The 12,358-nt window shown below is 50.3% G+C and overlaps 1 protein-coding gene across 3 annotated transcripts in view; it reads right to left on the bottom strand.

Annotated features, from left to right (window-relative positions):
- The window catches only part of LOC109304732 (galactosylgalactosylxylosylprotein 3-beta-glucuronosyltransferase 1-like), a 43,317-nt gene extending 30,959 nt beyond the window's left edge, over nt 1-12,358 (bottom strand). Inside the window, exon 1 of one of the 3 annotated variants that reach the window (XM_019527518.1) lies at nt 12,310-12,358. The gene's annotated coding sequence lies outside the window, so the exon portion shown is untranslated. Of the gene's footprint in view, nt 1-8,983; nt 9,047-12,309 lie in introns of those variants that run through there. The other 2 variants (XM_019527520.1, XM_019527519.1) reach the window with 2 other exon arrangements.

Genomic DNA, 12,358 nt, shown 5'->3' with positions numbered 1-12,358 from the left:
CCCCCCCCCCCCCCCGACAATCTGCTGAGGCCACACCTCTCCTCCCTAACCCTCATTTGCATTACTCATCCACCCCCTAATTCTCTTTATCCACAACCCCATCTTTTCAGCCTCTCCTCTGGCCCAGGAGGGATATTGTTCCCTAAATTGGCCTGGCTCAAGCTAGGCATCACAGTAATTTCTGAGCCTTGTATTGTTCTGCTTTCAGGCAGTCACATCCAATTTCTCCTTGAACAAACTTAGGGCCCTGAGGGCAGAATGCAAGACAGATTGGCGTTGGGGGAGGCACAGCCATATGGATGAGTACTGAAGCCCCCCAAAACAAAGGTCTCCTTGTACTCCTGTCTGCTAAGCAGTTTGAATGTTCTGTTCACTGGTGAATAATTTTGTCTCCAGTAAAATGCTCTTCCTGGGTACTCTGAATCTTATTCTTGTTGTCTCTCTTTCCCCTCTTTCCCAACCTGACCCCGCTGCAGTGGGGCATGGACTGTTATTCCAGAGAGTGCTCTACTTTAACATATTATTCCTCCTTACACACACATGCACATGCACGCATACATACACACGCTGCAGATAGGATTCTGGTCCCTCGTGTGTAGAGGCTCTCTATGTCTGACAGATTTCTCTCTTGAAGGAAAGGCAAGGTCAGGGCCGAAGCTTGTGTAGAAAGTTTGTGTTGAAAATTCATGAGTCAGTGGGTCAGATGAGATTCCCAACCTTTCTCCCCCCACATCCCCCTCTACCCCTATCAACTGTACAAAAATACCTTTGAGTGCTGGTGGTGATCCTAACCAGGTGGATGGTAAAGCTCTTGGAAGTGATCTGGACTTGTGATCTTCCTGCTGTGACTGATCCCCAGGCCAGGTGCCTTTGTCATGAGATTTCCAGCTCAAGGAGCTCTACTGGACTCTGGATGCTTGAATTTGTAGCCAGGCTGTAGCTGGCTGAGAGGTAGTGCGTGTGGAGTAGGGCGAGGACAAGAGTGCACAATGGGAAGAAGCACACTGTGAATAGAATCGCGGTGCAACACTCCCCCTGCAGCACACTTAATGACAGAAGCCCCAGGAGGGATGCTGAGTAAAACAGCCAGAGTTCCCCCTCCTGTCCCACAGCACCCACCAGGCACCATCCAGCCCCTTCCATGTTGATGTCATCATGTTGAGTAGGTCCAAGATGGTCATTTCCTTGGAGATGAATTTGGCTTTTTGAAGTCACGTGGAATCCACAGGTCAAATCTGACAGTGTGGCTTATGCCAGTAGTTGGGGAAGGGGGGGCCCTCTGGGCATGAGTGTATTTGTGCAAAGAGAGGGTAATGGGGGATGCAGATACACAGGTGCAATGTGTGTAGAGGATGTAGGATACTTTTAGCACAGGGATGCTGTAAAGGAAGTGATATGGCAGGGCTTACATCAGGGACTGTAAATGTCAGAGGGCAGAGCAGCATACTAAGGTGCAATCATGGGGCAATGGATCTATGCTTGAGACAGCAAGATTATGAGGACTGGATACTCTCACCAAGACTCACTGCTAGCTTCAGCTGTGTTTGGGGCAGCCATTCACTCTACTTTCACCCTCCTCTTCTCTCCTCCCAGACATAGAAGCCAGAAGGGCTAAGCCCTTCCTGACTGGAGCCTACTAAAGTGCCCTTTAACGTTTCATAGTACCTTGGAATAGACCTGCTAACTCTCATGATTTTACTGCAAGTCTCATGAGATTTGTTGTGGTTCCCTCTTTCCCTGCTCCCCCTTCATGCTCCAGTTCATAGAATCTTGTTATTATATGAAAATGAGCCACTTCTTAAATGGAAGCAAGATTCTCCCTCAAAACAGGACTCCAGGAGCTGCGACTTCAGAGGAAATGCCCAATGCTGCAAGAGCTAGCAACACTGAAAATACTATGGGGGCTAATGAAGTGTCTGCCGAGTCCTGCAGGCTCCTTTCTTCCGCAATGGGGAGGAGGGTGTCTGTCTCTAATGAAGGGCAGGTGATGGGCTGCCATAATGCCAATGGAAGAGAGAGCCACTGGCAGGGGAGAGGGAGCCCCTGGTGGTAAGCATATGGTGGCAGTGATGGCTGGTGGGAGGAGGAAGGGAGCAGAGCTGTCATGCTGAAGTCTCCCTGTCACTAGGTGTAATCAGCCTTGCTACACACCTCCCCACCTGCCATCCGATGCTTTGCTAGATGATGCGTCTCATTGGTATCAGTGCTGAATACCCTCTCTCCCCTGTGATGAAAGCTTACAGAGGTGTAGGCCACAGTTAGCAAATGGGAGGCACTCACTGTTAATGCAGTTTTTGGAGTCGTCAGTATCCTTCCTCTTCCCACCAGGATGGGCTACAGGTCCTAGCGCAGACTGAGCTCATGTTTTATTTTGGCAGATGCTTCCCTTGGGCTGTACAGAAGGGGCTCATGGGTAATCAGGATTTAGTTTATATTTGCTTAAGTCTTTCGTTTGGGTCATTTGAGTCTTAGCCATGAGACCTGGGTGTTTCTAAGGATTTCATATGGACTTAATTAAAAGCCAAAACAAAGCATGGCATTTTAACATTTAGCAGAGATGATACAGTATCTGGCCCTAGTCAAAAGCAGCTTAGAAATAAGACCTTTCTAAGACATGCCTCAGAGAGTGAAGAAAAATACCCTTGTCCCCAAATCCTCCAGCATGGAGTCTATCCCGTTAATCTGAAAGCAAAGACAGGCCACTTTTGTGTATGTCTTCCTTCCTGGGGCCAGGGGATGGGGTACCAGGCTGGGAGTCAGGATTTCTAGGTTCTGTCACCAGCTCTGACTTCCGTGGTTTTGAGCAAGCTGCTTCACCACTCTGTGCCTCAGTTTCCCCATCTGCAAATGGGGGTGCTGAAGCTCATGCAACTTAGGATGTTGACAGATGTGCAGCTCCCCACTCTAACTCATGGTGCTTCACAGAAAGTGCCATGAGTTAGTGACCTCCGTCCCCTCCCCCAGACATTTGCTGTTGGGTTGAGGGAAAGGGGAAAAATCAAGTTCCACTTTGAGCCAATCCTTTGGATCCTCTCTCCCCTAGCCACCCCCCACCCCCAGCTCCAGTGTTGCCTGCAGGAAGGGAGGGGAGAGAAGGAGGGGATGGGGGGTGCAGGCTGGGGTTTACCCAGCCTGAGCTGGAGGGGGGACATAAAGCGGACTTGGCGGGGGGGAGGGCTCCAATCCACCCACCCCCTGTCCAGCTCAGGCTGGTCAAACCCCAGCCCACAGCTCCCTCCCCATCCCTTCCTGCAGACAGCACATGGGGCAGAGATTGACAGAAATTCCCTACCATACGCAGGGATTGCCAGAAATTCCCTAAGGTGCTCCACTTCGGAGCGCCTTCACCTGACCCCTCATTAGGTGAGGGTTAATTTATCATGCGATTGGCCACTTCTAAAGTGCTCTGCAGGCATGCGTGTGTGTCATGGCACAGCTGTAGAGCACTTTCGGGGGCCAATCACATGACAAATGTCACTTCTGTCAGCACCCTTACTGAAATGATCCATGAGAGTTGAAGCTGGAAACCCCAATATAATCACACATCTTCTTATCACCAAAAGACTCCTTATAGTAAAGGGCATCATCTGAATGGTCTTGGCATTAAAGCTTCACCCATGACAATCAATGACCAGTCAGACTGGGGGAGATTAGGGTCTGCTCTGACCTATTCACCTCATAATAGCAACTACAGTGAGAAGCTAAGGACTCCTTAGCTTGATCAGAATTGTTCACTTTAATTTTGAGGGAAGTCTGTCAAGGGTTCATTGTTATTGTTGTTATTATTATTATTATTATACTTCCAGCAGGAGAAGGCCTTGCCAGTGCTGGGACTGTAGGCGGCAGGCTCTTTTTCCGCTTACAAGAACACAGATAAATGCCATGTCTGTGAAATGAGAACAATCATCATACTCAGTGCTTTTCATTTTCAAAGAGGCAGTCGTTAACCCTTGCAAGCTCTTCCTTTCCCATTACTAAGGAGAATGGTGCCTCAATTGGCATTTCAGGGAGGAGGAAACTGAGCCTTAAAAAGCAGAGAGTGAGAAACCAGCACTATCAGAACTAAGACTAGAGCTCAGGTCTTCCTGGCTCCCACCTCTGCAGGGCTGCTGGACAGCACCAATCTGCTTGGAGCTTGTGTGTGTCCCTGGAGTGCTGGGGGAAGGAGGGATGAGATAGATCAGGAAGATATAGAGGGATGGGATGTCTGAGGGGACAGTGGGCAAGAGAGACAGGAAAAAGAGAAGGAAGTCTGAGTGGGAGTGTGATGGAAGGAGAGAGAGACAGAGCTCAGGTGAGTGGGGGTGAGAGAAAAAAAAAAGGGAAGGATGAATGAAGGGAGAAGGAGCAAGAGATCATATGGGAAAGGAAGCAGAGGAACGAGAGAGGAGGTGAGTGAGAGAGATGCAGGTGAGGGCATCTGTGCTCCCTCTAAAAAGGAACTTGCCCATCTGTCTCATGCGCGGTCATGCCTCCACGCTGCAGGAATGCGGCAACGCAACCTCAGCGCTTCAATTCCTCCCTTCCACCCCAGCCTGCCTGCTGAACAAAAGCATCTGTGTTTGCTCCCTGAGGAGCGCATGAAGGGCCTCATTCATCCCGGAGGTGGGGAGAGAAGCTGGCAGATCCAGGAAAGCTGTCGGTGCCTTGCTCCTTTTCACCTTTGTGTGCATTTGGGGGAAACAATCAAACCCACCGAGTTGAAGGGCAGCAAGTTGGAGCACAATGTGACAGGGGAGAGAAAACCAGGATAATAACCATGAGGCACTGTCTGAATGAGCTACCATGAGAAAGGGCAGGAATCTGGGACCTAACTGGTCACAGCAAGGGAGACCTCACAGTGATGCTGGTTCCCTCCTTTCTCCTGTAACAGCACAGTGCAGTCGCTAGGTGACCCATGCCTTGGGTAGGACCGCTCTGACCATGGCTGCTCTAGTGGCCACAGTTACACAGATACATCCAGAGAGCTTTGAAGCACCCAGCCCACAGTGCCAGGCACTCTCACTTACTACTGGCTACAGGAAAAAAAAATCAAGCAATTAAAAAGAAAATTAATGAGATCTAGCAGCTAAAAAATTAGAACTTATCTTCTTAAGTCACCCCTTCCCACCTAAAAATCTTAAGATGCTTTAAGAGCCATCTCTTAAACCTTGCATTAAAACCTGCATGAGGTAGGTGGGTTAGTTGGTGTCATTATCCACATTTATTTTACAGATGGGGGAAATATGCTATCCAATTTAGGTGGAGTGATTTATCGAAGGATTAGCAAGTGAGCAGAAGCTAGGGTAAAACCTGAGGGCTCTGGGCTGACAGCTTCACAGAGGGCCATGGGACTAGCCACAGACACAAGGATTTGCAGTCACAAATTATACGTCTGTTCTGCAGGGTAGCACATCCACAGCATGCTGACCCCTACCACCACCTGGGAGCTGGCTCAGATGTTCTGGAGGTTGTCTGACACTTTTGAGGTCCCCCATAGGTCCAGGACTAACCCAGCTTACCTTGCAAAACATACTTGCCAACATGCCCCCTAACCGCATGCCATCACACACATTAACCATGCTCTCTCCATATCTACCAGGAACTTTCAGCATAAAATGACATCATTTTAAAAAATAAATTTCAATTGTCTGAATATTATTTCTGCTTCCCCCCTTTGGACCATTTTTTACTCCTTTGCTCAGTTAGAGTTAAGGAGTAATTATTATAGCTGCTGTGACCTAACTGACAGGGGATAACGTCAAAACAACAGGACAGTATGATTTGTTTATATATCATGCCATCACTCAGAAACCAGAGCCACAAGATTCTTCCAGGCTGCTGGTAGTCTATTAAATACCAGTGACCGGGAGGGAGGTGCTGCCAGCTGGATTACCACCTGGCCAGCTTCAGCCAACCCAAAACAAACCCTGAACCTTCTCCAGAGATGAAGACAGAAGCCAAAATGAATTTCCTTTAACATATAAAATCATCAGCAAATGCCCTGGACACGTCTTTGAGTTTTTAAGCAGTAGCAAACCAGAATGATCAGATCTGACCACCCATTGAAATCAGTGCACTCCAGTATCCTGTCACCTACTCTGACCAGAACTCGATTCTTCAGAGGAAGGTGCAGCAAGCCCTGTGAAGGACAACTGGGGAACATTGGGCAGTCCAAGCCCAGATCCAGTACTCAGGCCTAGTGTGTGTGTGTGTGTGTGGGGGGTCAATACCAATGTCACCACTCTTCACATTTAGGTGTCTGGGTCCAGAAGCATTAGGCCCTTAAGTCCCCTCTACAGGCAAGAAAAGAGTTAGGCATAAAGAAGTGGGATTCCCAACAGGTCACTGTTAAGTATATAGGAACTAACCAGCAGGGAACATGGGGAAGCTGGGTGCATCAGACATCTCTCCTCTCTCCTGGACTTTTCCGCCTAGCTGAAGACCTGAGAGTGGCACATGTGTGAGACTGGGTTTCACAAGTCAACCCTCCCTCCCCTCCCTCCCACCACATACTTTGGGGTGCAAGTTGTTCCTTTGGGTCTAACTACAGGCTTTCTCTTTCCTTTGAAAACCCAATAGGGGAGGTGTTGCTGCTGCTCCCAACCTTACATGTAACAGCCTCATCCATAGGCAAGCATTTGCTGGTCCCTACTCCCAACACTGTGTGTGTATATTATCCAATGACACTCTAATGCAAAATAAGTGAGCTGTTGGGGAACATGGATTCATCCTCCCTAGGAAATGGGCCCTTGGCTGATCTTCAGTCATGCTACTTGCTGCTGCTCTCTCTCTCTGCTTCACCAGAAAAGGGAAGAGGATGCCTACCTCCATGAATGGTCAATAGCTTGAGGGTGAGGTACTTTTCTGTCAAGTGGGAGCCATGGATTTGAACTTCCTCAGACAGAGGAGCATACAGACCAGGTCTCCCACTTCCTGGGTATGTTTCAACTAGGAGACTATTCTACAAAAGCTGGGCTCCTCAGCATCCCTCAACCACTTTTTTGAGCAAAAGTGATTTCAGCTGCTGGTTTTGGTGCTAGACTCAGTGCTGTGGGTGGATCAGGCACACTCTGAGCACAACTACTGGAACAAATCCTTCCACACTTAAGCATAGGGACAACCAGCATGTGAACTTCGAATAGGCTGAGGTGAGAAACAGGTGCTCAGCCCTGGCTAGTGGGGTAGGTCATAAGCAGATGCAGAATTAAGGGTATACAGAGAACATTACTGGCAAAAACTTAGCACTTGATCATCTAAGAGGCTCTGATTCTCTCTCTGCTGTTCCTTAGCAAGCTGTTTGACTACCTTCCTCCACCCCACATCGGCCATCTTTTAACAGCACTCTTTGTAAAGTCCTGCAGACTGCTCACTTGGGCTTGGGTCCTGACAACCATCTGAGTTGTACTTTAGGTGCCAAAGTCTTTTTTTAGACCTGGCCCTCAGGGGTTGGCTTAGGTCCTGAAAGCATGAGGCTTTGCATTTACTCTAAGCTGATTGTTCTTTCCAACACAACTAGGACTGCTTTTTTATCCACAAAAAATCCCCTCCTTTTCTGAATGGGACCAACCTCCTGTTCTCAACAGCATCTTGCAGCAGTAGTTCCACTGGTTTTGAGGCAGTGCACAAAAGAGCACTCCCTTATTTTAGTACAATTCCTGATGTTCAGTTTCACTAAATGTCCCCTGGCTTTGTTACCCATAAGAAAGCATGAAGGAAAGTACCCCTTCTGCCTACTCTATACCATTGACTGTTTTGTGTGTGCTATCAGGCGGCTCTCGTTTTCTCCCTTCTGAACCAAACAGCCCCAGACTCGTGAATCTCCCTTCATATACATGATCTGGTCAAAGATCCAGCCCACAGTGCTACCTGTGGATCTTGGACTGGACCTGCACGCTGCATGCATTGTGCACCAGCCCCACACACTGCATATAGAGGTAGGGCCTATGTGTGCATGATGCATGCTGCATGTGGAGCCAGTCCGGGGTGCATGCTGTATGTGGCACCTGCAGTGGCCCAGCCCTGTGCACTGGATCCAGCATGCTCACTGCCTCCAGGGCCAATGAGTTTGATACCCTGGGCATAAGTTGATGCCACAGTTCGCTGAGCCAGGCTGCTCTTGTGAGAGATAGACCCCAAGGAAAAAAATCAAGGACCAGAAACTGTGGCTCAGGAGCCAAATTCTGCATCTCAGCCTCATACCCAGGACATCTGAGCACTTTGTGCAGACTTACTGTAGTTTTATTTTTTCCTGAGGGATCCTAAAGAACTTTACAAAGAGCACTGCTAGGAGATAGCTGTTCTGGGGCAGAGGAAGGTAGCCAAACAGCTTGTTCAGTCTCCACTGTTCCTTAATGGGAGAAAAACAGGGTTGGAAGGCACCTCAGGAGGTCATCTAGTTCAGCCCTGTGCTCAAGGCAGGACTAAACTATCCCAGCCAAGTGTTTGGCCAACCTACACTGACAAACTTCTAGCAATGGGGATTCCACAACCCACCTAAGTAATCTGTTCCAGGGCTTAACCACCTTCATAGGAAATGTTTGGCTACAGAAAGACAGAAAATGTTGAGCCTTATTTTTCTGTGATTCTAAGATAGGACTGTGGGAGCACTTAAGTCCCTGAAGAACAGACAAGACACTGGTTCCAAAGACCTTTATCCATTAAAATGCATAGGTTTCACTTGATTTAAATGTGGAAGGATAAGAGATTTAAATCAATACAAACGATTCAGCTGCAGTTTAGACTAGTTATCTACACTGGACTCAATCTAACTCATGAATACTGAGGTCTGTCTAGCTTTTCTCTCACATAAAAGCAGGGTTTACATTGCTGTGTGCAAGAGGCCAAAAGGACAGCTCCTTTCCTTCAGGACTAGGGCTCCCCTGAGCATTGTACTTGCTATTCTCTCTTTGACTCAGAGGGCCACACCAACTTCTAACTGCTTGCAACAAGCTCAGTCTTTTGTTATTTCTCAGTCTTGGAAGTACTTAACACAGATGCAGACCTGGGCTGGAGTCAGAAGACCTAGGGTGAAGCCCCACTTCTGTCACACTGTGCTGCAGTCTCTGCGAGTAAAATGGAAATAGTTGCACTGACCTCTGGTAGGGTATATGGGAAGGAAAGCTGCAGGGGTTAATTCTTTATGATATGTCAAGTACTTTGAGATCTGTGGATGGGAAGCTGGAGAGGTGGGCAGAGTGTTGGACAGAGGAGCCAGCTCAGTTCATGGTTTGAGATTCAAGGGGTGTCAGAAGCTTGACTTAGGGCCTGGCCCGTCTCGATCTTCTTGGGATCCTTTTAACATCATGACTGAAGGACACAACTGGGGACAGGGACTTGTGAGACTGTCTCTGTGCATGCTTTCAAAACTAATACCAGAGCCTACTCAAAGCAATTTTGGAAGGCCCATGCAAGGGCAGGTGGGTATCTGTGAATGCTAACATGCTTCTCACAAGCATTAGTGACTATCAGGATGCAGGCAGGATGTTCTCTTACTGCCCTCTAGACACCTCCTCTCACAGAACAGGGCATCCAGACTCAGAAATACAGCTCTTCCCATGCCCCTCACTCCTACCCTGCAACCCTCCCCAGCACTGTTCCCTCTCTGGACTCCCACACAGCTCTGCCAATGCACCTCCCTGCTTTGGGGGAAGGCAGGGTCCTGAACTATGGAAGCAGGAATAATGTGGGTAGATAATCATGACGGGGCAAAGTGGGGTTGTAAACAGGGACCCTGGGGATGCTGGGTGAGGGTTGCAGGCAGCTTTGGAGCAGTCATGCTGTGGACACCCACTACAGGGGCAGAGTGGGGTGCTGGTCAGAGAAGAGCAGGTGGCTTAAAGCAAGAGTGACAAAATGAGCGAGCTGGGTATTACTGGAAGGAGGGCTGCAGTGGATGGTGATGCGCAGGATGAAACAGGGGTACAGCAGGAAGCTGATCAACACTGCAGGAGCATGTCTGCCTGACAAAGCAGGGCTTCTGCTGGAGTGTGGATGCTGGGGTAAACAGGGGACTGCACCACACAGGCACAGATGGGATTAACCCTTTCTACTCTCCACACCAGGCCACAGGCTGGGTGAGGCTTTGCCGGCAGAAACATCCAACACGTCTACTGAAATGAAGACAATGTCTTTTCAAAGCTGCCACAGGTCCGAGTGCAACTCCAAGAAGGAGTTAATGTATATGCGAATGAGAGCAGATTTGCATACTAAGCACACACGCAGAACACAGATTTAAATGGGGTCTATTCTGGGGCAGTGCTTAAACCTGCCCCCTGCCTGGCAAGGCAATGGCTGTTAAATAATCCTGGAGCCCTGTACACGGAGACTGGTAGGGAACCCTCCAGCTGTGGCTTTCTCTAGGTCTTTCATAAAGATGGAGCTGCTCTCAAGTCCTGTATAGCTCTGCCTGCCAGAGAGGCCTGTATGCTCTGTTTCCCTTCTTAAGATCCACCGGCCCTTTTCATAACTGCCCCCATGTCCCAGACCCAAATTCTTTCCCTCTTGCCCCATTGCTATGAAACGTGTTGCCTGTCTGGCAGTGGCCCTTCCCTCCAGAGCCGGCTGCCTCTCACGCAGGCTCTGCCTAAGCACCTTGGCTTGGGCTCTGGGGCAGGAGTCATGTAAATGGTATATTAATTCATCTGGCTTGGCTCTATTGCTGTTGTGAGTGCACCCGCTGTGCTTTAATTCAACATAGACTGGTTTCTAAAGCACTCAGGATCGAGTGTTAGCAGCTCTGCGCCTCCACCACACACATCAATGCTCCCGTGGAGCCTTTATTCAGTGCAGACTTAAGTGCACCGAGAGTGATACTGAAGTGGCTCCCAGGAGGCCAGGATGGAATTGAGCTTGCCGTGCTCCTGGCCCCATGCTGGGGATCCACAGCATCTATTCAGTGAGAAACACTCCAGCAGGGTGTGTGTACATGTTCCACACATGCCCATCAATAAACAGTTCCCTGTCCATTACAGGCAAGGCACAAACCAAAAGCTGTCCTGACAATAGCCAGTTCCAAGGCTTGGCATGAGAGGATAAGTAGCACATAGTGGGAATGGGGGACTCTGATAGCTTTCCCTCTGCAAAGCTCTGCCAGTGCCCCCCCACATCCTGCCCTGCAGTCCTCCTGCTCCTCTATAGCCTTGGGGTCTCCACACAGCTTTGCTAGTACCCCTATGCTCCCAGCTTATTTGCTTTGTTTGGGGAGGCCTCTTGCTGTCCTGAAACAAGGCTGGAAGTCCATTGTCCCTGCTGGCATGTTGGGCTGTGCAAGCTCCAAGTTGCCAGCTGTATATTTATGGCCAGTCATCATTGCTGTGTTATATGCCTGCTCGGCACTGCTCTGCTGACCCTGCTGCCTTCCCTTTGCCTGTGCTCCCAGGCATTATCTGCCAGCAGGTCCTGCCAGAGAGTTACTGCTGCCTCCTCCCCAGAACTGCTGCACCCCAGGGATTCCCCCCCCATATACTTGCTGCTAACACTGCTCTCCTACCCCCACTCTCAAGCTGGTTGGATTGATTGTCAGGAGCAGAAGAGAAGCTATGCAGTCTCCCCTTTCCACCCCAGCCAAGCTCCATCTCAACTCCAACCAGCCCCCTGAGGAGCAGCAGCCCCAGTGTACTGGCAAGGACAAAAAGGGCTAGATTTCTTTTTGGTTTACCTTCCACCTGACACCCCTCTGTCTGCCTCTGAACCTGGCTGGCTTTTTTTGGGGTGGGGAAGGGGCACTCACAGCCTGTTCCAATCAGTCCCCTCGGTGCCATGGGGCACCTGGGCTTTCTTACACTTGGGGCCCCTCTTCCTATCTGATTCCCTTCACTGGGGGGACACTCACTCTCTCCCTCAAACCCCGCCGGAGAGGGAGCCCTGCCTGGCAGGAGGAACCGGGACACACGGGTCCTCTCCCCAGCTCCGCCAGTGCTTCCGCCAGCACATCACTTCACCTTCCCCTGCCTCCGAAACAGGCATCGCACCCTCCAAAGCAAGGCGCGGGGGCCAGATCCCCCTGCAGATCTTCAAAAGCGGACTGGACGCACGCCTTGCTGGGGTTATTTAACCTTGCCAGTCTTCCCTGCCCGGAGCAGGGGGGCTGGACCCAAGGTCCCTAAACTTCTGTGAATCACGGGGGGAGACCGCCGGCCATGCACCCCGGGGGTGCTGGGACCTGGGCACGGCTGCTGTGCTCCAACGACAAAGCTCCTGGCTAGCACAGGGCTGTCCCGCACGGAGGGGCGCAGCCCGGGGGGGTGGGGTTGAAGTGCCGTCCCGCGGGGAACCTGTGACACCCCCGCGCAGCCCAGCTCCCCCGGCCGACCCCCGGCGCTGCCTTACCTGGGGTCGGCGCGGGCTGCCTGGCCGAGCGGGCGCCCGGAGCGCGGCC

This window comes from Gavialis gangeticus, unplaced genomic scaffold (genome assembly GCF_001723915.1).
Source record: "Gavialis gangeticus isolate Ggan-Ray unplaced genomic scaffold, GavGan_comp1, whole genome shotgun sequence".
Lineage (NCBI taxonomy): Eukaryota > Metazoa > Chordata > Crocodylia > Gavialidae > Gavialis > Gavialis gangeticus.
The sequence above is the reverse complement of the archived record's forward strand: the minus strand, read 5'-3'. Positions and strand labels throughout refer to the sequence as shown.